The sequence below is a fragment of the Macaca nemestrina genome, chromosome 11 (assembly GCF_043159975.1).
Source record: "Macaca nemestrina isolate mMacNem1 chromosome 11, mMacNem.hap1, whole genome shotgun sequence".
Taxonomy (NCBI): Eukaryota; Metazoa; Chordata; class Mammalia; order Primates; family Cercopithecidae; genus Macaca; species Macaca nemestrina.
Genome location: NC_092135.1, coordinates 16,867,357 through 16,892,720, shown reverse-complemented (window position 1 = coordinate 16,892,720; position 25,364 = coordinate 16,867,357). Strand labels below are relative to the sequence as shown.

At 39.7% G+C, this 25,364-nt stretch overlaps 1 pseudogene; it reads left to right on the top strand.

The window, feature by feature from the left end:
• On the top strand, nt 1–25,044 carry LOC139357283 (uncharacterized; annotated as a pseudogene).
• The last annotated feature ends 320 nt before the right edge of the window (nt 25,045–25,364 follow it).

Below are 25,364 nucleotides of genomic sequence, written 5' to 3'. Positions count from 1 at the left end.
ATGCAGCCATACACTCTAGTCTCCTGTCAGCCTCAGAACCACCAGTTGGGCAAGCTCTCCCTTCCATTACTGATTGCTACAAGGTATTAATAGAATGCCTGGGCTCCTGGCATCACTGGCCTAAGGGACTGTACCTCTCTCCCCAACCCAGTACTTAGTAGGTGCTCAATAAATGTCGTCTCCGTGTTGTTTAGCACTTGGATTGATTTGTTCCAAAGACTTAGGAAACCCCTCTGCCAGCCCCTTCCCTTGAACTGATTTCTAAGTTTCCTCCGCTGTGTGAGAATTAACAATAGCAATGACATTTTCCTACCTTGGTATCTTGTGTTTCCTACCTTGGTGACAATGTTCCCCCAAAAAAGCAAAGGTCAACCTCGCTCATATCTTTAACAGAGTGTAACAACCCTGACCACAACAAAGCCTGACTGGCCCTAACTACATCCCTCCGCCGCCCCTTACAGTTCCAACCTGCTAGCGCTTCCCCAACCCCTCCCCTATAGAAACTGGATTATGAAAACCTCAGCTTACGAGCAGTCAGGGTCTCAGCCAGACTCCTGACTGGCAGCCCTCGCAGGCTTATTCTTGTAAATAAACCTGTTTGGCCATCGAGTTGCCTTATCTCTCATTTCCTTCCTTTAAAAACCTCCCTAACACTCTGAGATTGTTCAACACACACACACACACACACACACGCACGCACACGCACGCACACCCCACATTAGTCTTAAAACTTCCCACTCATTATAAGTAACTGAAGTGTACTCAGACTAGTTCAAAGTAAAGGTGATGTTAGGGAAGGAGGTGATTGGTTTAAGAGGAGAACTACCCACAAAGGGGCAGGAAGTGGCACATCCGTAGTGGAGACTACTCTCTCCATTGTCCATGGGGCCTGAGAACTCCCTTCTCAGGCTTGTTCTACACATTTGTTTGTTTTCTTCTCTGAAGACCCCCCCCCCCACCCACACACACACACACTCACACACTCACACTCTCTCTCTCTCTCAAGCACACCCTCTCTGCTTCTCAATTAATTTAACTTGCAAGTAACTTTGGTTTATCTAATACTGACTGCAGCCTTGACTCTGTACATGGAAGTTTGGCTCAATTACACTTCATCAACTGTGTTCAGTTTTTATGTCCTTTTGTTCAAATTGTTAAATTCAGGCAATGCCGCAAATCTGTCACATGCCAACCGACAGTCTTCTGTATTGAGGACCAGTTAAAATTCATTGATATTATGAAACTAGTCGGGTCATTTACTAGGAATAGGTGATTTACTTTACTTATTTATTATTAAATTTAAATCATGAATAGTTCCATTAGTTTAAAATTTATAAAATAAAAATAATAGAAAGCACAGAAAGCAGGAAAGATTTTTACCAATGTTTTCAAGTGGAAACCAAAAAAATTAAAAGAATTTTTTTTTCTGTTTTTCATGTTTCTGAACAATTTTCCCGGGTAAAATGTAATTTATATTCTGAATTTAAATTACCTATACAATTTGTGTAATAGAAAATGTTTTTCTCTTCTTCTCTAAATAAATGTAGAATAAATAGTTAAGGAATATTGATTGGAAAGGCCATTGAATGGCAACTGTTCTCAGAGTACCTGTATCTCTCATGCTGGCCAAGGCTCCCTTGATGCTCAGAACAAGTTCTACCTGTTTCACATGTCCATGAGAAGAGATCACCAAATGGGCTTTGTGTGAGCAACAAGGCTGTTTATTCACCTGGGTGCAGGAGGGCTGAGTCCGAAAAAGGAGTCAGTAAAGGCGGTGGGATTATCATGAGTCCTTACAGGTTCTGGGATAGGTAGTGGAGTTAAGAGCAATGTTTTGGGGGAAAGGAGTGGATCTCACAAAGTACATTCTTAAGGGTGGGGAGAATTACAAAGAAACTTCTTAAGGGTGGGGGAGATTATAAAGAACGTTGATCAATTACGATGGGGTAGAAACAAATCACAATGGTGGAATGTCATCAGTGAAGCTATTTTCACTTCTGTGGATCTTCAGTTGCTTCTGGAGATCTGGATGTGTACGTGCAGGTTACTGGAGATATGATGGCTTAGCTTGGGTTCAGAGGCCTGACACTACTGCCACGTTATCTCCAAAAGCTGTGTTCGGGAATTTGTCCAGCTTCCCAGGTAAGGGCATTTAACCTCGGCTGCTCTGGACTGCTGGCTGCCTCTGTACCCGAGTCAAGGGAAGCCTTGGATGGAAGAAGCGGCTGTCACTGTTATGCCCGGACCGTTTGTTCCCCAAAGAAGACCACCAGAGTCCAGAGTCAAAGCCAAGCGGCAAGGATCTTTACTACAAGTTCGAACTTGGTCCCTCCATTCCACAGCATACAGGAGGGCCTCGAACAATGCGAGTGCTTGCTTTTTATAGCCCGATGTAAACAGGATATGTAAAGTTACAGGGGAACAAGGTAATTCTCTCGGTTACAGCATTACAATTGGTTAATACATTTAATACATTAAGCATTTTTTATTGGTTCCCGCTGTGTCCTTATCGGAGATTTCCCAGGTGGTGTTTTTCTGAAGTTTGAAAGAAATATGGAGGAATGTGTTCGTGCTGGGCTCAGGAAGTTGAGAGATATATGGTGGGTTGTGTTTGTGCTGGGCTCAGGGAGTTGAGAGATACATGGTGGGTTGTGTTTGTGCTGGGCTCAGGGAGTTGGGAGATATATGAGGAATGTGCTGGGCTCGTGCTGGGCTCAGGGAGTTGGGAGATATGTGAGGAATGCATTTGATTCCTTTCATCACAAAGACGGGCAGGACGGGCATCGGAAGCACTGTTTGTCTTTGCCTCTTTGTCTCTCTGCCAGGGTGATAAGTGGCACCCACGTAGCCACAGAGGACAAGAGACCCCTGCATCTGAGCAGAGACTGATCCTTTACTAGCCTGCTTTGCTTTTTAGTTTGCTTTCCTCCCAGCAGGCCGCTTCCCTGCTGTCATGTAATGCCATTCTGATTTGGTTTGGCAGCATTAATCTAAGGAACATGCTTAATAGCTCAGGCATGGTTATTTGCATGACTTTTTTTTTAAATTTTCTGATAGCTGTTGTTCCTTTTTAACACTGGGGTCCTTGAGGCTGCCAAGGCCTTGCTTCAGCCTGGAGCCCAGATTTCTCCACGGAGCTGCTCTGTGTCTGCCGTTGGTGCTCACCATGCATCGTGCACTTAGAGATGTTCTAATTCAGGACAACCGTCTGCTCTCAGTGAGGAATTAATGCATGTGGCCCGACAGTGGAAGGCAGCAGCACCTCTAGGCAAGCTGTTTTCCTTGCTAACTCATTGTATGCCTGTGAGTCAGATTCCTTCAATCCCCAGGGCAGTGATTCTCCAGGCGGGGCCTGTCTCAGTGTCCAAGTGATGGATTGCATTGTTTGAAAATTTGTGGCCGAAGCTGCTGTCAGATGTACTAAGAGCAACTGTCATTGTGGAGGGAGGGCGAGCAAAGGGCTCACCTTAGAAGCTGTACACTTTCCTTTCCAGATTTTGTGTCGCTTGCTATTAGCATCAACAGCCCATGGCGGTAGAACCTTTGCTTCTCTTGCCTTCCCTGATTCTGTCCAAGGCTATCCAAGCAGCAGTTCATACATGCAGTCTTGCTGCCCTCTTTAATTTTCTCCTTTCCCACAGACTTAGTACCCATAGTCACCCTCAATTCCTTCTGTACAGCACTACTCTCTGTACAGCGTTCCCCTCCTTAGCTAGAGTCTTCATCTCACCCAGCAAGCATTGAAATCTAACAGTGGGGAGTCAGAAAAAGGACATTTTTATGTAAATAAGTAAATATCTATACTTAATTTAGAGTATGACTCTGAAATAAAGTCTTTTTACCTAAAGGAAGTGAGTCAAACTATTTTCACAACTAGTCTGGCATTGATTTCTTTCTCTGATGATTTGCATGAGGGTTTCTCGGGGCACTGCTTCTGGGTACGGAAGTTCTTATCACTTGTAATTCCTCAAAACGTGAAGCATGTGGACTAGAAATTGAGTATAGGAGAATAAAATAAAACAGACAACAAAGAGAGGATCATGAAAATGCAAATCCCAGCTGCTCCACAGGGTTCATTTTGTCTCATCTTCTCTGTGAAACCTTCACCTACTGCTCTAACTCCATACACTGATAGGGTCCTCTCTAATGTCTACAGATCCTACAACTGTTCTGTGAAATATGTGACTAAAATTTGTACAGCGTTAGGTCAGTTTTTGGGTCTTTAAAAACTGCAAGCTTTTTCTCTAAATTGGGATGAAAACCAAACTCTGAAGTATTTAAGGAGGCTTATTCTGAGTCAATATGAGTGACCATGACCCAAGAAAGAGTCCCAGGTAGTCCTGAGAAAGTTGCCTACGGTGGTCGGGATACAGTTTGGTTTTATGTAATTTAGGGAGACAGAAATTATAGGTAAAATCATAAATCAATATGCAGAATGTGTATATTGGTTCAGCCTAAAGAGGAGGGATATCTTCAAGGGGCAGATGTCAGGTCATTAAGTAGATTCAAAGATTTTCTGATTGGCAATTGTTGCAAGAGTTAAGCTTTGTCCAAAGACTTGAAATCAGTAGAAAGAAATGTTTTAGTTAAGATAAAAGAGGATGTGGAGGCCAAGGTTCTTGTTCTGAAGCCTCCAGTTAACAGCCTTCAGAGAGAATAGATAGTAAATGTCTCTTTTTAGACCTTAAATGTGTCAATTAAACTCTCATTTAATTTCTCCTAGATCTGGGAAAGGTCTGGAAAGAGAAGTTCTGGCTGCATTAATGGAGATTGTCTCCAGAACCAAATTTCTTCCTGAAAAGATCACTTTGGAGAGCCATTTCAAAATATGTCAAAGAATGTATTTTGGAGTAAAATATTTTGATTTCTTTTAGGGTCTGCTATCTGCCACATGATGCTATACTAAAGTCATGATGGAATTTGGTATTTTATTTCTACAAAGAGTCTGTGTGGTCAGTCTTATGATCTCTGTTTTAATGTTAGTGCTGGTCAGTTGTGCCTAAACTACAAACAGAGGGGCTATAAGGAGGCATGTCCAACCTCCCTTCACTGTCATGGCTGGAAATTCAGTTTTTCAAGTTTCTCTTGGGCCCCTTGGCCAAGAGGGGATTTGTTCAGTCATTTGTGACCTTGGATTTTATTTTTGGTTTATAGGGTATCAGGGCCTTTGGGATGAAGGCCATGTCTTACCTGGAAAATGCCTAAAAATGGAGTAGATTGTGCCTTGAGCAGTTTTTCAGAGGTTCAATTACAAACTCTAAAGCAAGCATGAGAAAAAGCACATTATTGGAGTAAGTATGATTGATGTTGTTATGAAGACTATTATTGATTTATTCGTGTCTCCAAATCATTCTAGAAAGATAATTGAGACAGCTTATCTTATCTATCTTTCTATCTGCATGCATACAATGGGATAAATTGAGAAAATAAAGGTGAGGAAATGGCAGCAAAGGGAAAATGAAATCAGGAAAACAGGATACATCGAGAGGTTTGATAACACATAATGAATATCATAAGACACTATTCAACCGCTGGAGATGAGCCCCAAATTTGGTTGTAAATTTACCAGCAGCCACAACAGAGGGGAAACACAATCCATTGTAAAAATTATGGAGCCTGTAAAAGGAAAACTAAGCAAAAGCAGGAAAATCTGTTCTTTCTGGTTCTGTGAGTCCAGTGACCCATGACTCACGGACTCATGATTCCTGAGAAGAGGCACTGACTTGGTGCTGTGGATAATGTCATTGCCAACATTTTTAAAAAGAATCAGAGTTCTCATAGCATCCCCCAAGTCATGCTAGTGGTATGCACTTCGACAGAAGTAGTTCAATGAGGCTCAAAACTGTATATCATGCAGTAGTATTTCTCTTGAACTGAGAGTGCACAAGTGCTATGTTGTTTGTATATCAGCGTTGCCAGACTTTCTCCTTAGTTCAGCTAAAAACAGGGTCCTTGTCACCTGACCATGAAGATTAGGCTTGCAGACACTTTGAAGGGTGAGAAAGGCAGGGATTATTGGGTGAAAAGGAAAAAAAAAAAGGGAAACAGGGATTCTCAGCAAAACGAGAGTCCTGCTAGCAGGCTTCCCACATCACAGACTGAATCCCAGTTACCACCTCGGAACAGGAGAGGCCAGACTCCTCCCCACTGCAAACAGTAGAAACTTCTTGAGGCTCCACCCCTGTGTGCACTCCTCTCAGTGTGCAGGCTGGTTGGACGTTCTTCCAGGGAGCCCTTGTTACTTGACTGTCTCATCAGTAGGCATTGGTAATCCATCCAGTGAAAGCAGGTTTGACAAACTGTCACTAAACTTACGGAAGTGTACCTCAGAAGAAGGTAAAATCTCTCTGAAACAGGAAACCTCAATACGTAAATACATAGGTAGGAAAAATAGCTCTTTGAAATTGTAAATTTTGTAAATATATAGGTAGGAAAAATAGCTGGTTTGAAACAACTGAAAAGTAATTATAATATAAAGATTCGTGACCATGTCTTTCATACTAGCAAATGAGAAAAACAGGATCAAGTTTTATCTATAATTGCATATCTAAAATCTCAAGGGAAAGAATAAAGAGGAGAAAATGCTTACAGGTATCTGTGAATCCACATCTAGGAAATAAGGTAAGGAGTTTTGTTTTGCGTTGATAGTATCTTGGTAGTGGTGGTACTGGGTGGCTATCCCACCTCTCAGAATGCAGGTGTGGTAGGGGCTGGGAAAGGGGCACAGCGTGAAGAATATTCATGAATCAGGGTGGGCTAAGGGAAGTCGGGTATTTGGTAAAGAGAAGGGGGAATAAGCCTGATGACAGGAGAGAGGGAGAGAAGGAAAGCAGGGAAAAAGGAGAAGAGAACAGACAAAAAGAATGAGAAAGAAAGACATGGACAAATGAGAATAGAGAGAGAAAGCAGGGAAGAAAAAAGACATTTCTGAACCTTAAACAGAAATCACCAACTTGACTTAATGGCAGAAAGCAGTTGAGAATAAGAGGCTTCCTTTTCAGAGAACAGGAGGTGAAGAGAAATGAGAAGACTTTTCCCTTTCTCCTCTTCATCAGTCTTCTTTCTGCCCTATAGGTTTTTTCCGTGTCCAGAGACAGTCCTCCAGAAGAAAAGCAGGAGACAAGAGTTAGTGTCCCAGAAAATGAAGCTGAGGCCCAGAAAAGATAGATGACCCACGGCCTTATAAGTGCTAATAAAGACTAGGTTTCCTTTCATGATTGGTGTGGCACCACTGCAGGCTTTTACATAGGTGAGCACTGGAGTTAGATTTTTATTTCAGAAATATCTCTTTGGAAATATTATGGAGGGTTGACCAGAGAAGGCAGTTGCCTTAATTCTGCCTCCACAATGTTGGTGATGAGCCCTCTGATTTCTGGTGTTTCATGCCACTCTGAAGGGGTAAGCATTCTCACTCTGTCCACCATTTCTCCAAGAATGGTCTTATAAAAGGTACAGTGTTCACCGTGACAGACATTGAAGAGCAACGTGCCAGGCTACTTTCTGTAGAATACTTTGAACCTCTCATTTTTATTGAGTTATTCTCTCCTTAAAGGCTATCACTCCTCATTCCCAGTAGGAGATAGCTAACTCATTGGCCCACTCTCCATGGCCTTCTTACTCTGGTGTCACCTGTACTTGAAGAATTTCCTGTCCATCTTTATCTAACTCTCCTCTCTGTTCAAATTAATCTACTTTTTTCCCAGACAGGCTTGTTTTATCATTGCTCTTTTTTCTTTTTGAAAGGGGCTCTCCACTCCTCTTTTCTGAGCCAAACACTACCTAAACTTTAAGGTCCACATCAAGCATTTCACATCTAAGGAGGCAAAACATATTAAGGCCCGGTCCTTGGGTTCAATCTCATGCTTGCTGCTTGCCAGCTAATAGTACAATGTCACAACCAGAATATTGACCCTGATGTAGTCAAAATACAGAATATTTTCATCATTGCAAGGATCCCTTCTGTTACCATTTTATAGCCATACCCATTTCCCTCCTACCCTAACTCCATCCTGGGATCCCTGGCAACCACTAATCTGTTCTTCATGTCTGTAATTTTGTGGTTCCAAGAATGTTATATAAATGGAAGTATATAGTATGTAACATTGTGGGGTTAGCCCTTTGCACTCAGCATAAGCTTCTGGAGATTCATCTAGATTGTTATTATGTCAAGAGTTCATTCCTTTTTATTGCCAAATATGTATTGCATGTTATGGATGCACCACAGTTTGCTTAACCTTTGACCCATTAAAAGACATTTGTTTCCAGTTTAGCTGTTAAAAATACAACTACTGTGAACATTTGTGTACAGGTTTTCACATGAACCTATGTCTTCATATCTTTGAGATAAATACTACATAAGCGTATAATTGCCGGATTGTTTAGTAGCCTGCTTTGTTGTTGTTGTTTTTCAGAAATTGCCAAACTCATTTCCACAGTAGATATATGCTTTTATTTTATTTTTATTTTTTATTATACTTTAAGTTCTGTGATACATGTGCAGAACGTGCAGGTTTGTTACATAGGTATGCATGTGCCATGTTGGTTTGCTGTACCCATAAACCCGTCATCTCTGATGATAGTTTCTTTTGCAGTGCAGAAGCCCTTTAGTTTAATTAGATCCCATTCCAACAAACATATGGAAAAAAGCTCATCATCACTGGTCATTAGAGAAATTATTTCTCGTAATGCTATGCCTCCCCCTAGCCCCCCACACCCCGAGAGGCCTGACAAGCCCTGGTGTGTGATGCTCTCCTCCCTGTGTCCATGTGTTCTCATTGTTTCAACTCCCACTTATGAGTGAGAACATACGGTGTTTGGTTGTCTGTTCCTGTGTTAATTTGCTGAGAATGATGGTTTCCAGCTGCACCCATGTCCCTACAAAGGACATGAACTCATCCTTTTTCATGGCTGCATAGTATTCCATGGTGTATATGTGCCACATTTTCTTTATCCAATCTATCATTGATGGGCATTTGGGTTGGTTCCAAGTCTTTGCTATTGTCAAGTGCTGTAATAAACATTCGTGTGCATGTGTCTTTATAGTAGAATGATTTATAATCCTTTGGGTATATACCCAGTAATGGAATTTCTGGGTCAAGTGATATATCTGGTTCTAGATCCTTGAGGAATCGCCACACTGTCTTCCACAATAGTTCAACTAATTTATACTCCCACCGACAGTGTAAAAGCATTCCTATTTCTCCACATCCTCTCCAGCATCTGTTGTTTCCTAACTTTTTAATGATTGCCATTCTAACTGGCATGAGATGGTATCTCATTGTGGTCTTGATTTGCATTTCTCTAATGACCAGTGATGAGCTTTTTTCCATATATTTGTTGGCCATACAAATGTCTTCTTTTGAGAAGTGTCTGTTCATATCCTTTGCCCATTTTTTGATGGGGTTGTTTTTTTCTTGTAAATTTGATTAGGTTCCTTGTAAATTCTGGATATTAGCCTTTTGTCAGATGCACAGATTGCAAAAATTTTCTCCCATTCTGTAGGTTGCCTGTTCACTCTGATGATAGTTTCTTTTTGTTGTGAAGAAGCTCTTTAGTTTAATTAGATCCCATTTGTCAATTTTAGCTATTGTTGCCATTGCTTTTGGTGTTTTAGTCATGAAGTCTTTGCCCATGCCTATGTCCTGAATGGTATTGCCTAAGTTTTCTTCTAGGGTTTTTATGGTTTTAGGTCTTACACTTAAGTCTTTAATCCATCTTGAGTTAATTTTTTGTACAACGTGTAAGGAAGGGGTCCAGTTTCAGTTTTCTGCATATGGCTAGCGAGTTTTCCCAACACCCTTTATTAAATTGGCAATCCTTTCCCTATTGCTTATTTTTTTTCAGGATTGTCAAAGATCATATGGTGTAGATGTGAGGCGTTATTTCTGAAGCCTCTGTTCTGTTCCATCGGTCTATATATCTGTTTTGGTACCAGTACCATGCTGTTTTGGTTACTCTAGCCTTGTAATATAGTTTGAAGTCAGGTAGCATGATGCCTCCAGTTTTGTTCTTTTTGCTTAGGATTATCTTGGCTATATGGGCTCTATTTTGTTTCCATATGAAATTTAAAGTAGTTTTTTTTCTAATTCTGTGAAGAAAGTCAATGGTATCTTGATGGGGATAGCATTGTATCTATAAATTACTTTAGGCAGGATGGCCATTATCATGATATTGATTCTTCCTATCCATGAGCATGGAATGTTTCCCCTTTTGTTTGTGTCCTCTCTAATTTTGTTTGTGTCCTCTCTTATTTCCTTCATCAGTGATTGATAGTTCTCCTTGAAGAGGTCCTTCACATCCCTTTTGAGTTGTATTCCTAAGTATTTTATTTTCTTTGTAACAATTGTGAATGGGAGTTCACTCATGATTTGGGTCTCTGTTTGTCTGTTCTTGGTGTATAGGAATGCTTATGATTTTTGCACATTGATTTTGTATCCTGAGACTTTGTTGAAGTTGCTTATCAGCTTAAGGAGACTTTGGACTGAGACAATGGGGTTTTCTAAATATACAATCATGTCATTTGTAAACAGACAATTTGACTACCTCTCTTTCTATTTGAATACGCTTTATTTCTTTCTCTTGCCTGATCACTCTGATCAGAACTTCCAATACTATTGAATACTATTGAATAGTATTGAATAGCAGTTGAATAGTAGTGGTGAGAGAGGGCATCCTTGTCTTGTGCTAGTTTTGAAAAGGAATGTTTCCAGCTTTTGCCCATTCATTGTGATACTGGCTGTGGGTTCGTCATAAATAGCTGTTATCATTTTGAGATATGTTCCATCAATACCTAGATTATGGAGAATTTTTAGTACGAAGGAGTGTTGAATTTTATTGAAGGCCTTTTCTGTGTCTATTGAGATAATCTTGTAGTTTTTGTCATGGTTCTGTTCATGTGATGGATTATGTTAATTGATTTGCATATGGTGAACCAGCCTTGCATCCCAGGAATAAAGCTGACTTGATCGTGGTGGATAAACTTTTTGATGTGCTGCTGGATTTGGTTTGCCAGCATTTTATTGAGGATTTTTGCATCAGTGTTCATCAGAGATATTGTCCTGAAATTGTCTTTTTTTTGTTGTGTCTCTGCCAGATTTTGGTATCAGGATGATTCTGGCCTCATAAATGAGTTGGGGAGGTGTCTGTCTTTTTCTATTGTTTGGAATAGTTTCAGAAGGAATGGCACCAGCTCCTCTTTGTACCTCTGGTTGAATTCGGCTATGAATTCATCTGGTCCTTGCTTTTTTTGGTTGGTAGGCTATTAATTACTGCCTTGGTTTCAGTAGTTGTTACTGGTCTATTCAGGAATTCGAATTCTTACTGGTTTAGTCTTGGGAGGGTGTATGTATCCAGGAATTTATCAATTTCTTCTAGATTTTCTAGTTTATTTGCATAGAGCTATTTATAGTATTGTCTGATGGTAGTTTGCATTTCTGTGGGATCAGTGATGATATCCCCTTTATCATTTGTTATTGTGTCTATTTGATTCTTCTCTGTTTTCTTCTTTATTAATCTATCTAGGGGTCTATTTGGTTAATCTTTTCAAAAAACTGGCTCCTGGATTCACTGATTTTTTGAATGGTTTTTTAAGGTCTCTATCTCTTTCAGTTCTGCTCTGATCTTAGTTATTTCTTGTCTCCTGCTAGCTTTTGAATTAGTTTGCTCTTGCTTCTCTAGTTCTTTTTGTTGTGATGTTAGGGTGTCAATTTTAGATGTTTCCCACTTTCCCCCATGGGCATTTAGTGCTATAAATTTCCCTCTAAACATTGCTTTAGCTGTGTCCCAGAGAGTCTGGTATATTGTGTCTTTGTTCTCATTCGTTTCAAAGAACTTATTTATTTCTGCCTTCATTTCGTTATTTACCCAGTAGTCATTCAGGAGCAGGTTGTTCACTTTCTATGTAGTTGTGGAGTTTTGAGTGAGTTTCTTAATCATGAGTTCTAATTTGATTGCACTGTGGTCTGAGAGACTGTTTGTTATGATTTCCATTCTTTTGCATTTGCTGAGGAGTGTTTTACTTCCAATTATGTGGTCAATTTTATAATAAGTGTGATGTGGTGCTGTGAAGAATATATATTCTGTTGATTTGGGGTAGAGATTTCTATAGATGTCTATTCGGTCTGCTTGGTCTAGAGCTGAGTTAAAGTCCTGAATATCCTCTTAATTTTCTCATTGATCTGTCTAATATTGACAGTGGGGTGTTAAAGTTTCCCACTATTATTGTTTGGGAGTCTAAGTCTCTTTGTAGGTCTCTGAGAACTTGCTTTATGAATCTGGGTGCTCCTGTATTGGGTGCATATATATTTAGAAGAGTTCGCTCTTCTTGTTGCATTAATCCCTTTACCATTATGTAATGCCCTTCTTTGTCTTTTTGGATCTTTTTTGGTTTAAAGTCTGTTTTATCAGAGACTAGGATTGCAACCCCTGATTTTTTTATTTTTATTTTTTTTCTGTCAGTTTGCTTGGTAAATCTTCCTCCATCCCTTGATTTTGAGCCTATGTGTGTCTTTGCACTTGAGATGGGTCTCCTGAATACAGCACACTGACGGGTCTTGACTCTTTATCCAATTTGCCAGTCTGTGTTTTTTAATTGGGGCATTTAGCCCATTTACATTTAAGGTTAATATTGTTATGTGTGAATTTGAATCTGTCGTTATGATGCTAGCTAGTTATTTTGCTCGTTAGTTATGCAGTTTCTTCATAGTGTCAATGGTCTTTACAATTTGGTATGTTTTTGCTGTGGCTGGTACTGAGTTTTCCTTTCCATATTTAGTGCTTCCTTTGGAGCTCTTATAAGGCAGGCCTGGTAGTGACAAAATCTCTCAGCGTTTGCTTGTCTGTAAAGGATTTTATTTCTCCTTCATTTATGAAGCTTAGTTTGGCTGGATGTGAAATTCTGGGTTGAAAATTCTTTTCTTTAAGGATGTTGAATATCGGCCCCCACTCTCTTTTGGCTTGTAGGGTTTCTGCAGAGAGATCTGCTGTTTGTCTGATGGATTTCCCTTTGTGGATAACCCGACCTTTCTCTCTGGCTGCCCTTAACATTTTTTTCTTTAATTTCAACCTTGGTGAATCTGACAATTGTGTGTCTTGGGGTTGTTCTTCTCAAGGAGTATGTTTGTGGTGTTCTCTATATTTCCTGAATTTGAGTGTTGGCCTGTCTTGCTAGGTTATGGAAGTTCTCCTGGATAATATCCTGAAGGGTGTTTTCCAACTTGTTTCCATTCTCCCCATCACTTTCAGATATACCAATCAAACGTTAGTTTGCTCTTTTCACATAGTCCCATATTTTTTGGACGCTTTTTTCATTACTTTTCATTCTTTTCTCTCTAATCTTGTCTTCATGTTTTATTTCACTAAGTTGATCTTCAATCTCTGATATCCTTTCTTCTGCTTGATCGATTTGGCTATTGATACTTATGTATGCTTCACGAAGTTCCCCTCCTGGGTTTTTCACCTCCATCAGTTCATTTATGTTCTTGTCTAAACTGGTTACTATAGTTAGCAATTTATCTAACTTTTTCAAGGTTCTTAACTTCCTTGCATTGGGTTAGAACATGCTTCTTTAACTTGGAGTAGTTTGTTATTACCCACCTTCTGAAACCTACTTCTGTCAATCTGTTAAACTCTGTCCAGTTTTGTTCCCTCGCTGATGAGGAGTTGTGATCCTTTGGAGGAGAAGAGGTGTTCTAGTTTTTGGAATTTTCAATCTTTTTATGCTAGTTTTTCCTTATCTTTGTGGTTTTATCTACCTTTGGTCTTTGACACTGGTGACCTTTGGATGGGGTTTCTGTGTGGACATGCTATTCCTTTCTGTTTGTTAGTTTTCCTTCTAACAGTCAGACCCCTCTTCTGCAGGTCTGCTGCAATTTGATGGAAGTCTAATCCAGACCTTGTTTGCCTGGGTATCACCAGCAGAGGCTGCAGAACAGCAAATATTGCTGCCTGTTCCTTACTCTGGAAGCTTTGTCCCAGAAGGGCACCTGCCAGATGACAGCTGGAACTTTCCTGTATGGAGGTGTCTGTTGTCCCCTGCTGGGAGGTATCTCCTAGTCAGGAGACATGTGACTCAGGGACCTACTTGAGAAGGCAGTCTGTCCCTTAGCAGAGCTTGAGCACTGTGCTGGGAGATTGGCTGCTCTCTTCAGGGCTGGCAGGCAGGAAGGTTTAAGTCTGCTGAAGCTGCACCCACTGCTGGCCTATCCCCTGGGTGCTCTATTCCAGGGAAATGGGAGTTTTATCTACAAGCCCTTGACTGGGGCTGCTGCCTTTCTTTCAGAGATGCCCTGCCCAGAGAGGAGGAATCTAGAGAGGCAGTCTGGCTACAGAGGCTTTGCCAAACTGCTGTGGGCTCCACCCAGTTCGAACTTCCCAGTGGCTTTGTTTACACTGTGAGGGGAAAATTGCCTATTCAAGCCTCAGTTAAGGCAGACGCTGCTTCCCCAACCAAGCTCGAGCATCCCAGGTTGACTTCAGTCTGCTGTGCTGGCAGCAAGAATTTCAAGCCAGTGGATCTTAGCTTGCTGGGCTCTACGGGGGTGGGATCTGCTGAGCTAGACTTGGCTCCCTGGCTTCAGCCCCCTTTCCAGGGGAGTGAATGGTTCTGTCTCACTGGTATTCCAGGTGCCACTTAGGTATAACTCCTGCAGCTAGCTCGGTGTCTGCCCAAATGGCCTCCCAGTTTTGTGCCTGAAACCCACGGCCCTGGTGTGTAGGCACCCAAGGGAACCTCTGGTCTGGGGATTGTGAAGAACATGGAAAAAGCATGGTATCTGGGCTGGAATGCAGCATTCCTCATGGCACAGTCCCTCATGGCTTCCCTTGGCCAGGGGAGGGAGTTCCCCGACCCCTTGTGTTTCCTGGGCGAAGTGACACCCCATCCTGCTTTGGTTCGCGTTCTTTGGGCTGCACCCACTGTCTAATCAGTCCCAGTGAGATGAACTTGGCACCTCAGTTGGAAATGCAGAAATCACCCACTTTCTGTGTTGATCTTGCTGGGAGCTGCAGACCGGAGCTGTTCCTATTGCCACCTCTACCCCCTTTTAAATTTCCACCAACAATATATTAGTGATCCCATTTTTCCACATCCTCACAAGCATTTGGTGTTGTCACTATTTTTTATTTTAGCCATTCTGATAGTGATAGAGTGAGATCTCATTATGGTTTTAATTTTCACTCAGCAAATGGCTAATGATGTTGAACATGTTGTCATGTGCTTATTTTCCGTCTGTATATCCTTTGTGTTGAGATGCCTCTTTATAACTTTAGCCCATTTTTGAACAGAATTGTTTTCTTTTTTTCTCTTTTTTTGTCAAGTTTTGAGAATACTTTATATATTTGAGTCATTTGTCAGGTATGTGGTTTGGAAGCATTTTCTCCCACTCTAGCTTTTCTTTTCATCTTCTGGTCAGGATATTTCACAGAGCATAAGTTTTTTTTTTTTTTTTTTTTTTTTTTTTTTTCGTTTTTCCTTTTTCTGAAGTCTGATTTATCAAACCTTTCTTTTACGGATTGTCCCTTTGGTGTCAAGTCTAATAACTAGTCCTAGATCCCAAAGATTCTGAAGATTTTTCTTATATCTTTTAAAAAAGTTTTATAGTTTTGCATTTTATGTTTAAGTTCATGATTCCTTCTGAATTAGTTTTTATACAAGATTTGAGGCTTAAGTTGAGGCTCTCTGTTTTCTTTGTTCTTGTTGTTTGGTTTTGTTTTGGATCTCTAATTGTTTGAGCAGTTTGTTTAAAAATCTGTCCTTCCTCCATTAAATTATTTTTGTACCATTTTCAAAAATCAGTTGGGCATATTTTTGTGGATCTATTTCTGAGTTCTCTATTCCGTTCTATTGATATGCGTGTCTATTCCTTCATCAGTACCATATGCTGTTGATTACTGGAACTATATATGATATCTTGCAATCAAGCAGACTATTGCCATGTTATTTTTTTGTTTTCAAAATTGTTTTTAAGCTAGTCTAGTTTTTTTGCCATTTCATATAAATTTTGGAGTAATCTTGTTTATGTCTACAAAAAATATTGTTGGGATTTTGACAAGAATTGTGTTAAGCCTTTAAATCAGTTTGTAGAGAACTGACATCTTTAGTTTGTTGAGGCTTTCAATCTGTAAACATGTTTCTTCATTTATTTAGATCTTTGATTCCTGTCAGTAGTACTGTACATTTCTTAGCCTACAATTCTTATATATGTTAGATTTACATCTAAATATAGTTATTCCCTTTTCAATGATTATAAATTGTATTGTCTTTTAAATTTTGTTTTGCACATGTTTATTATTACTATATAGAAATACAGTTGACTTGTGTGTTGATCTTGTATCCTGTGACTTTGCTGAACTCATTTATTAATTTTGGGAGTTCTTTTGGGGCACATTTCTTGGGATTTTCTAGGTAAGTGATTATGTCATCTGCAAAAATGCAGTTTTACTTCTTTGTTTCCAATTAGTATGCATTTTATTTCTTTCCTTGCCTTATTTTTCTGGGCAGAACATTCAGCACTACTTTGAATAAGACTGGTAAAAATGTACATCTTTGTCTTCTTCCCAGCCTAAGGGAGAAGGAATTCACTCTTTCACCATTATGCACAATGTTATTTGTAGGTTTTTAGAGATGCGCTTTATCATGTTCAGAAAGTTCTCTTCCATTTCTTTCTTTCTTTTTAGAAAATCAGTGGGTGTTGAATTCTGTCAAATACTTTTTCTGTATCAATTGATCCAATCGTGATTTTTTTTTCTGTTGGTATGCCGCGTTACACTAACAGATTTTCAAATTATCCATTATTCCAGAAATGTACAAACTATCCAACTATCCATGATTCCCCAGTTTTGTTCATTTTGCTTAGGATAGCTGTGGTTATTTTGGGTCTTTTGTGGTTCTATATAAGTTTTAGGATATTTTTTCTTTTTTTAAAAAATCTATTGACCTTTTATTTATGCAATAACTTTATGTTTTACTATATTAGATGAGTATACTTGTATAAAATTCAAACATTACAGAAATTATAGAGTAAAAAGTTCAATTCAATTCTTTTGACCTGTCCCTCAAACCGCTTTTTTTTTCTCAGAAGTTACCATTATTGACAGTGGGACATGGCTTCTTCCAGATACCTTTTCCCCTGTGCATTTACAAACTTAGCACATATATGACTATTCTTACAGAAAACGTAAACTGAAGCTTAGAGAAGTTGAAGTGACTTGCCCGTGGTCTGTTTCTGCTGGATTTCCACTATAAATAGGGTCATTTTAAAAATTATTATTATCTATTTCTTTTTTTTTCTTTTTAAATTATACTTTAAGTTCTAGGGTACATGTGCACAACATGCAGATTTGTTACATATGTATACATGTGCCATGTTGTTGTGCTGCACCCATTAACTCGTCATTTACATTAGGTGTATCTCCTAATGCTATCCCTCCCCACTCCCCCAACCCCACAACAGGCCCTGGTGTCTGATGTTCCCCTTCCTGTGTCCAAGTGTTCTCATTGTTCAGTTCCCACCTATGAGTGAGAACATGCAGTGTTTGGTTTTCTGTTCTTGTGATAGTTTGCTGAGAATGATGGTTTCCAGCTGCATCCATGTCCCTACAAAGGACATGAACTCATTCTCTTTTTATGGTTGCATAGTATTCCATGGTGTATATGTGCCACATTGTCTTAATCCAGTCTGTCATTGACGGACATTTGGGTTGGTTCCAACTCTTTGGTATTGTGAATAGTGCCGCAATAAACATACGTGTGCATGTGTCTTTATAGCAGCATGACTTATAATCGTTTGGGTATATACCCAGTAATGGGATGGCTGGGTCAAATGGTATTTCTAGTTCTAGATCCTTGAGGAATCGCCACACTGTCTTCCACAATGGTTGAACTAGTTTACAGTCCCACTAACAGTGTAAAAGTGTTCCTATTTCTCCACATCCTCTCCAGAACCTGTTGTTTCCTTGTTTTTTTTTTTTGTTTGTTTTTTTGTTTTTTCATTTCGATGAGTAATGTCATTGGTATTTTGATAGGGATTGCATTGAATCTACAGATTGCTTTGGGTAGTATGGACATTTTAACAATATTGACTCTTCCCATTCATGAACATGGAATATCTTTCTATTTTTTGTGTGTCCTCTTCAATTTCTTTCATCATTGTTTTATAGTTTTCACTGTAGAGATGTTTTACTTCTTTGGTTTATTCCTAGGTGTTTAGTTTTATTTGTGGCTATTACACATGAGATTACTTTTTAAAATTTCTTTTTCAGATTGTTCACTGTTGGCATATAGAAATGCTACTAATTTTTAACTTTTTTTTTTTGAGACAGAGTCTCACTCTGTCACCCAGGCTAGAGTGCAGTGGCATGATCTTGGCTCACTGCAACCTCCACCTCCTGGGTTCAAATGATTCTTGTGCCTCGGCCTACTGAGTAGCTGGAATTACAGACATATGCCACCACACCCAGCTAATTTTTGTATTTTTAGTAGAGATGGGGTTTCACTATGTTGACCAGGCTAGTCTTGAACTCCTGGCCTCAAGTGATCTGCCTACCTGGGCCTTCCCAAGTGTTGGGATTACAGGTGTGAACCACGCACCTGGCACTACTGATTTTTGTATGTCGATTTTGTATCCAGCAACTTTACTGAATTTATCAGTTGTGATACTTTTTTGGTGGAGTCTTTAGTTTTTTTCCAAATATAAGACCATATTAATTGCAAACAAGTATAATTTGACTTCTTCCTTTCCAATTCGGATGCCCTTCATTTCTTTCTCTTGTCTATTTGCTCTAGCTAGGACATCCAGTATTATGTTGAAGAACAGTGGTTAAAGTGGGCATCCTTGTCATGTTCCAGATCTGAGGAGAGGCTTTCAGTTTTTCCTCCTTCAGTATCATACTAGCTGTGGGTTCCTTATACATGGCTTTTATTATGTTATGTTCCTCTATACCCAGTTTTTTTGAGAGTTTTTATCTTGAAGGGATGCGAACTTTATCAAATGTTTTTCAACATCAATGGAAATGATCATATGATTATTATTCTTGATTCTGTTGTTATAATGTATCATATTGATTGAGTTGTGTATGTTGAATCATCCTTGCATCCCAGGGATAAAGCCCACTTGGTCATGATGAATAATCTTTTTAATGTGTTATTGAATTTGGTTTGCTATTATTTTGTTGAGGCACATCAGAGATATTGGCCTGTAGTTTTCTTTCTTTGGTGTTTCTTTGTCTGGTTTTGGTATCAGGGAAATACTGACCCTATACAATGAGTTTGGAAACTCAAATTTTGGAACAGTTTGAGTAGAATTAATATTTCCGCCTCAATTTTTTGGAACAGTTTGAGTAGAATTAATATTAGTTCTTCTTTAAGTCTTGGTAGAATTCAGTAGTGAAGCCATTACATGGCAGGCTTTTCTTTACTAGGAGACTCTTTATTATAGCTTCAATCTCATTGCTTGTTATTGGTCTGTTCAGGTTTTGGATTTCTTCCTGGTTCAATTTTGGTAGGTTGTATGTGTCTAGGAATTTATCCATTTCTTCTAGCTTTTTCCAATTTATTGGCATATCGTTGCTCATAGTAACCACTAATGAGCCTTTGAATTTCTGCAGTATCAGTTGTAAAGTCTTTTTTTCCATATCTGGTTTCTTTTAAAATTTGGGTCTTCTCTCATTTTTTTCTTGGTCTGACTAAGGGTTTGGTAATTCTGTGTGTCTTTTCAAAAAAAACAACTTTTTGAGTCACTGATCTTTTAAATTGTTTTCTTTATTTCAAATTCATTTATTTCTTCTCTGAGCTTTATTATTTCTTTTCTTCTAATTTTGGGTTCAGTTTACTCTTGCTTTTCTGATTTTTCAAGATGCATTATTAGGTTCTTAGCTCACTGCAAGCTCTGACTCCTGAGTTCAAGCCATTCTTCTGCCTCAGCCTCCTGAGTAGCTGGGACTACAGGCGCCCACCACCACTCCTGGCTAATTTTTTTTGTGTTTTCAGTAGAGACGGGGTTTCTGCATGTTAGCTATGGTGCCCTTGATCTCCTGACCTCATGATCCACCCGCCTCAGCCTCCCAAAGTGCTGGGATTATAGGTGTGAGCCACTGTGCCCGGCCTTTTTTGTTCTTTTTTGATGCAGGCACTTATAAATTTTCCTCTTAGTACTGCTTTTGCTATATTTCATAGGTTTTGGGTTGTTGTGTTTATATTATCATTTGTTTCAAACAAATTTTTTAATTTCTTTCTTAATTTCTTTATTTACCCACTGATCATTCAGGAGCATACTGTTTAATTTCCATGTATTTGGATAGTTTCCAAAATTCTTCTTGTTATTGATTTCTAGTTTTATTCCATTGTGCTCAGAGAAGATGCTTGATATTATTTCAATTTTTTTGAATGTTTTAAGACTTGCTTTGTGACCTAACATATAGTCTATCCTTGAGAAAGATCCATGTGCTTAGGAGAAAAATGTGAATTCTGTAGTCATTCAATGAAATGTTCTGTAAATATCTATTAGGTCCATTTGCTATATAGTGCAAATTAAGTCCAATGTTTCTTTGTTGATTTTCTGTCTGGGAGATCTATCCAATGCTGAAAATGATCTCCAGCTATTATTGTATTGGTGTATTTTTCTCTTTAGCTGTAATAATATTTGCTTTATATATCTGGGTGCTCCGGTGTTGGGTGTATGTATATTTATAATCATTATATCCTCTTGTGGAATTGACCCCTTTGTCATTACATAATGATCTTCTTTGTCTCTTTTTATAGTTTTTGTCTTGAAATCTATTTTGTCTGATATAGGCACACCTATGGTTTCCATTGGTATGAAATATCTTTTTCCTTCCCTTTATTTTTAGTCTATGTGTATCTTTATAGGTAAAGTGTGTTTCTCGTAGGCAACAGATCATTGGGTTTTGTTTTCTCATTTATTTAGCCAGTCTATGTCTTTTGATTGGAGAGTTTAATCCATTTACATTCAATGTTATTATTGATAAGTAGGGACTTACTTTTGTCATTTTGTTATTTGTTTTCTGGTTGTTTTGTGGTGATCTTCTCTTTTTTTTACTTCCTTTCTGTCTTTTAGTGAAGGTGATTTTCTCTGGCAATTTAGTTTAATTTCTTGCTTTTTATTTCTGCGTATACGTTGTATTTTTGTTTCAACTGGAGGTTACCATGAGGCTTGCTAATACTATCTTATAACACATTATTTTAAATTGATGACAACATTAATTGTGTGAACACAAAAAGAAAACTAGTAAACATTCTGCAGTTTAGCTTCATCCCTCCCACTTTTTAACTTTTTGGTGTTTCTCTATACGTCTTTTTATACTGTCTATGTCTTGAAAAGTTGCTGCAGTTATTATTTCTGGAGTTCATCATTTACTCTTTTTACATCACAATTAAAATGTTACACTATTCTGTTTTTCTCTGTGTTTACTGTTGCCAGTAAGGTTTGGCCCTTCAGATTATTTCTTCTTGCTTATTACTGTGCTTTTCTTTCAGATTGAAGAACTCCCTTTAGCATTTCTTGTAATGACATTTCTGGTGTTGATGAAATTCCTCACTACACTACTGACAATTATACTGTTAATTCTTCTCTCATCCTTCCCCAGGGAGACACTCAGCCTTTTACCAGGGTAACTGTGCACTGGAGAAAGGGAAATGGTCAGAACTTTGGGGGACTACAGGACACTGGCTCTGAGCTGATGTTGATTCCAGGGGACCCTAAATGTTATTGTGGTCCTCCAGTTAAAGTAGGGGCTTATGAAGGTCAGGTAATCAAGGGAGTTTTAGCTCAGGTCTAACTTATAGTGGGTCCAGTGGGTCCCTTGATTCATCCTGTGGTCATTTCCCTAGTGCCAGAATGCATAATTGGCATAGACATATTTAGCAGCTGGCAGAATCCCCACATTGACTCTCTCACTAGTAGGGTAAGGGCTGTTATGGTGGAAAATGCCAAATGGAAGCCATTAGAGCTGCCTCTACCCAGAAAAATAGTAAATCAAAACCAATATTGCATCCCTGCAGGGACTGTGGTACCATGCAGGGTAAAAGATGCAGGGATGGTGATTCTCACCACACCCCCAATAAACTCTCCTCTTTGGCCTGTGAAGAAGACAGATAGATCTTCAAGAGTGACAGTGGATTATTGTAAGCTTAACCAAGTGGTGACTCCAATTACAACTGCTGTACCAGATGTGGTTTCATTGCTTGAGCAAATTAACACATCTCCTGGTACCCAGTATGCAGCCACTGACTAGGAAAATGCCTTTTTCTCCATTCCTGTCCATAAGGTCCACCAGAAGCAATTTGCCTTCAGCTGGCAAGGCCAGCAATATACCTTCACTGTGCTACCTCAGGTATATATCAGCTCTCCGGCTTTGTGTTGTAATCTTGTTTGCAGAGATCTTGATCACTTTTCCCTTCTACAAGATATCACACTGGCCCATTGCATGGATATTAAGCTGATTGGACCCAGTGAGCGAGAATTAGTAAACACACTGGACTTGTTGGTGAGACATTTGCATGCCAGGGGATATAAAATTAAACCCAACTAAAATTCAGGGATCTTCTACCTCAGTGAAATTTCTAGGGATCCATTGGTGTGAGGGCTGTTGAGATATTTCTTCTAAGATGGAGGATAAGTTGCTGCATTTGGCCCGTTATAAAACCAAGAAGGAGACACAATGCCTAGTGGGCCTGAATTTTGGAGGCAACATATTCCTCATTTGGATGTGTTACTCCCAACATTTATCCAGTGACCTGAAAGGCTGCTAGTTTTGAGTGAGTTCAAGAACACGAGAAGGGTCTGCAACAGGTCCAGGCTGATGTGCAAGCTGCTCTGTCATTTGGGCCATATGACCCAGCAGATCCAATTGTGCTTGAAGTATCAGTGGCAGATAGGGATGCTATTTGGAGCCTTTGGCAGGTCCCCATAGGTGAATCACAGTGGAGGTCTCTAGAATTTTGGAGCAAGGCCCTCCCATCTTCTGCAGATAATTATTCTCTTTTTGAGAGACAGCTCTTGGCCTGTTACTGGACTTTGGTTGAAACTGAAGGTTTGACTATGGGTCATCAAGTCACCATGTGTCCTGAACTGCCTATCATGAACTGGGTGCTTTCTGACCGATCTAACCATGAAGTTGGGCATGCACAGCAGCATTCTACTATAATGGAAGTGGTATATAAGGGGTCAGGCTTGAGCAGGCTCTGAAGTCACAAGTAAATTACATGAGAAAGTAGCTGAAATGCCCATGGTCCCCACTCCTGCCACTCTGCCTTCTTTCCCCCAACCTGCACCAATAGCATTATGGGAAGTTTCCTATGATCAGTTGACAGAGGAAAAGAAGGCTAGGGCCTGGTTTACAGATGGTTCTGCATGATATGCAAGTACCACCCAAAAGTGGACAGCTGCAGCAATATAGCCCCTTTCTAGGACATCCCTGAAGGACAGTGGTGAAGGGAAATCTTCCCAGTGGGAAGAACTTTGAGCAGTCTACCTGGTTGTGCACTTTGCATGGAAGGAGAAATGGCCAGATGTGTGATTATATATTGATTCATGGGCTGTAGCCAATGGTTTGGCTGGATGGTCAGGGGCTTGGAAGAAGAATGATTGAAAAATATGTGACAGGGAAATTTGGGGAAGAGGTATGTGGATGGACCACTTTGAGTGGTCACAAACTGAAGATATTTGTATCTCATGTGAATGCTCACCAAAGTGTGACCTCAGCAGAGGAGAATTTTAATGATTAAGTGGATAAGATGACTTGTTCAATGGACACCACTCCAATCCTTTTCCCAACCACCCCTGTCATTGCAATGGGCCCATGAAAAAAGTGGTCATGACAGCGGGGATGGAGGTTATGCATAGGCTCAGCAACAGGGATTTCCACTCACCAAGGCTGACCTGACTACAGCCACCACTGAGTGGCCAGTTTGCAAGTAGCAGAGACCAACACTGAGCCCTCAATATGGCACAATTTTTTAGACTGATCAACCAGCTACTTGGTGGCAGGTTGATTATACTGGACCTCTTTCATCATGTAAAGGGCAGCAGTTTGTCCTCACCAGAATAGACACTTGCTCTGCATATGGGTTTGCCTATATTGCACTCAATGCTTCTGCCAACACTACCATCTGTGGACTCATGGAATGCCTTATCCACCATTATGGTATTCCACACAGCATTGACTCTGACCAAGGCATTCACTTTACAGCTAAAGAAGTGAGGCAGTGAGTTCATATTCATGGAATTCACTGGTTTTCCCATGTTCCCCATCATCCTGAAGCAGCTGGATTGATAGAATGGTGGAATGGCCTTTTGAAGTCACAATTACAATGCCAACTAGGTTATGGTATTTTGCAGGGCTGGGGCAAAGTTCTCCAGAAGGCTGTGTATGCCCTGATTCGTCATCCAATATATGGTGCCATTTTTCTGATAGCCTGAATTCCCGGGTCCTAGAAATCAAAGGGTAGAAGTGGAAGTGGCATCACTCACTTTCACCCCTAGTGACCCACTAGCAAAATTTTTGCTACCCTTTCCCATGACACTATATTCTACTGGCCTAGACGTCTTAATTCCAGAGGGAGGAGTGCTGCCATCGGGAAACAAAACAACAATTCAATTAAACTGAAAGTTAAGATTGCCACCTGGCCACTTTGGGCTTCTTCTACCTCTAAGTCAAGAGTCTAAGAAGGGGATTACAGTGTTGGCTTCAGTGATTGACCCAGACTATCAAGATGAAATTAAACTACTACTCCACAATGGAAGTAAGGAGGAGTGTGTGTGGAATACAGGAGATCCCTTAGGGTATCTCTCAGTAGTACAATACCCTGTGATTAAGGTCAATGGGAAACTATAACAACCCAATCCAGGCAGGACTACAAGTGGCTCAGACCCTTCTGGAATGAAAGTTTGAGTCACTCCACTAGGTAAAAACTATGACCCACTGAGGTGCTTTGCTGAAGGTAAAGTGAATGCAGAATGGGTGGTAGAAGAAGGTAATCATCAATATCAGCTATGATCACGTGACCAGTTGCAGAAACAAGGACTGTAATTGTCATGTATATTTCCTTCTCATTTTGTTAAGAACATATTTGTGCACGTATACACTTGTACTAAGAAAATATCTTCATTTTATTTTCTTTTTATTTGATTATGTGACATAGATTGATTTACTTTATATAAGCATTTAAGTGTTGTTAACTTTATGTAATCACGTTTAGATTAAGGGTTAGTACATTTCCTATTGTAGGAAAGATAGCTGTATTATGTTAGGTGTAATTATGACCTTATTATTGTCTTTATTTGAAGATTATGTATTATTTCAGGAGATGTGCAAAAGTACTCTTGTAGCCTCACCAGCTGGTGTTTTAC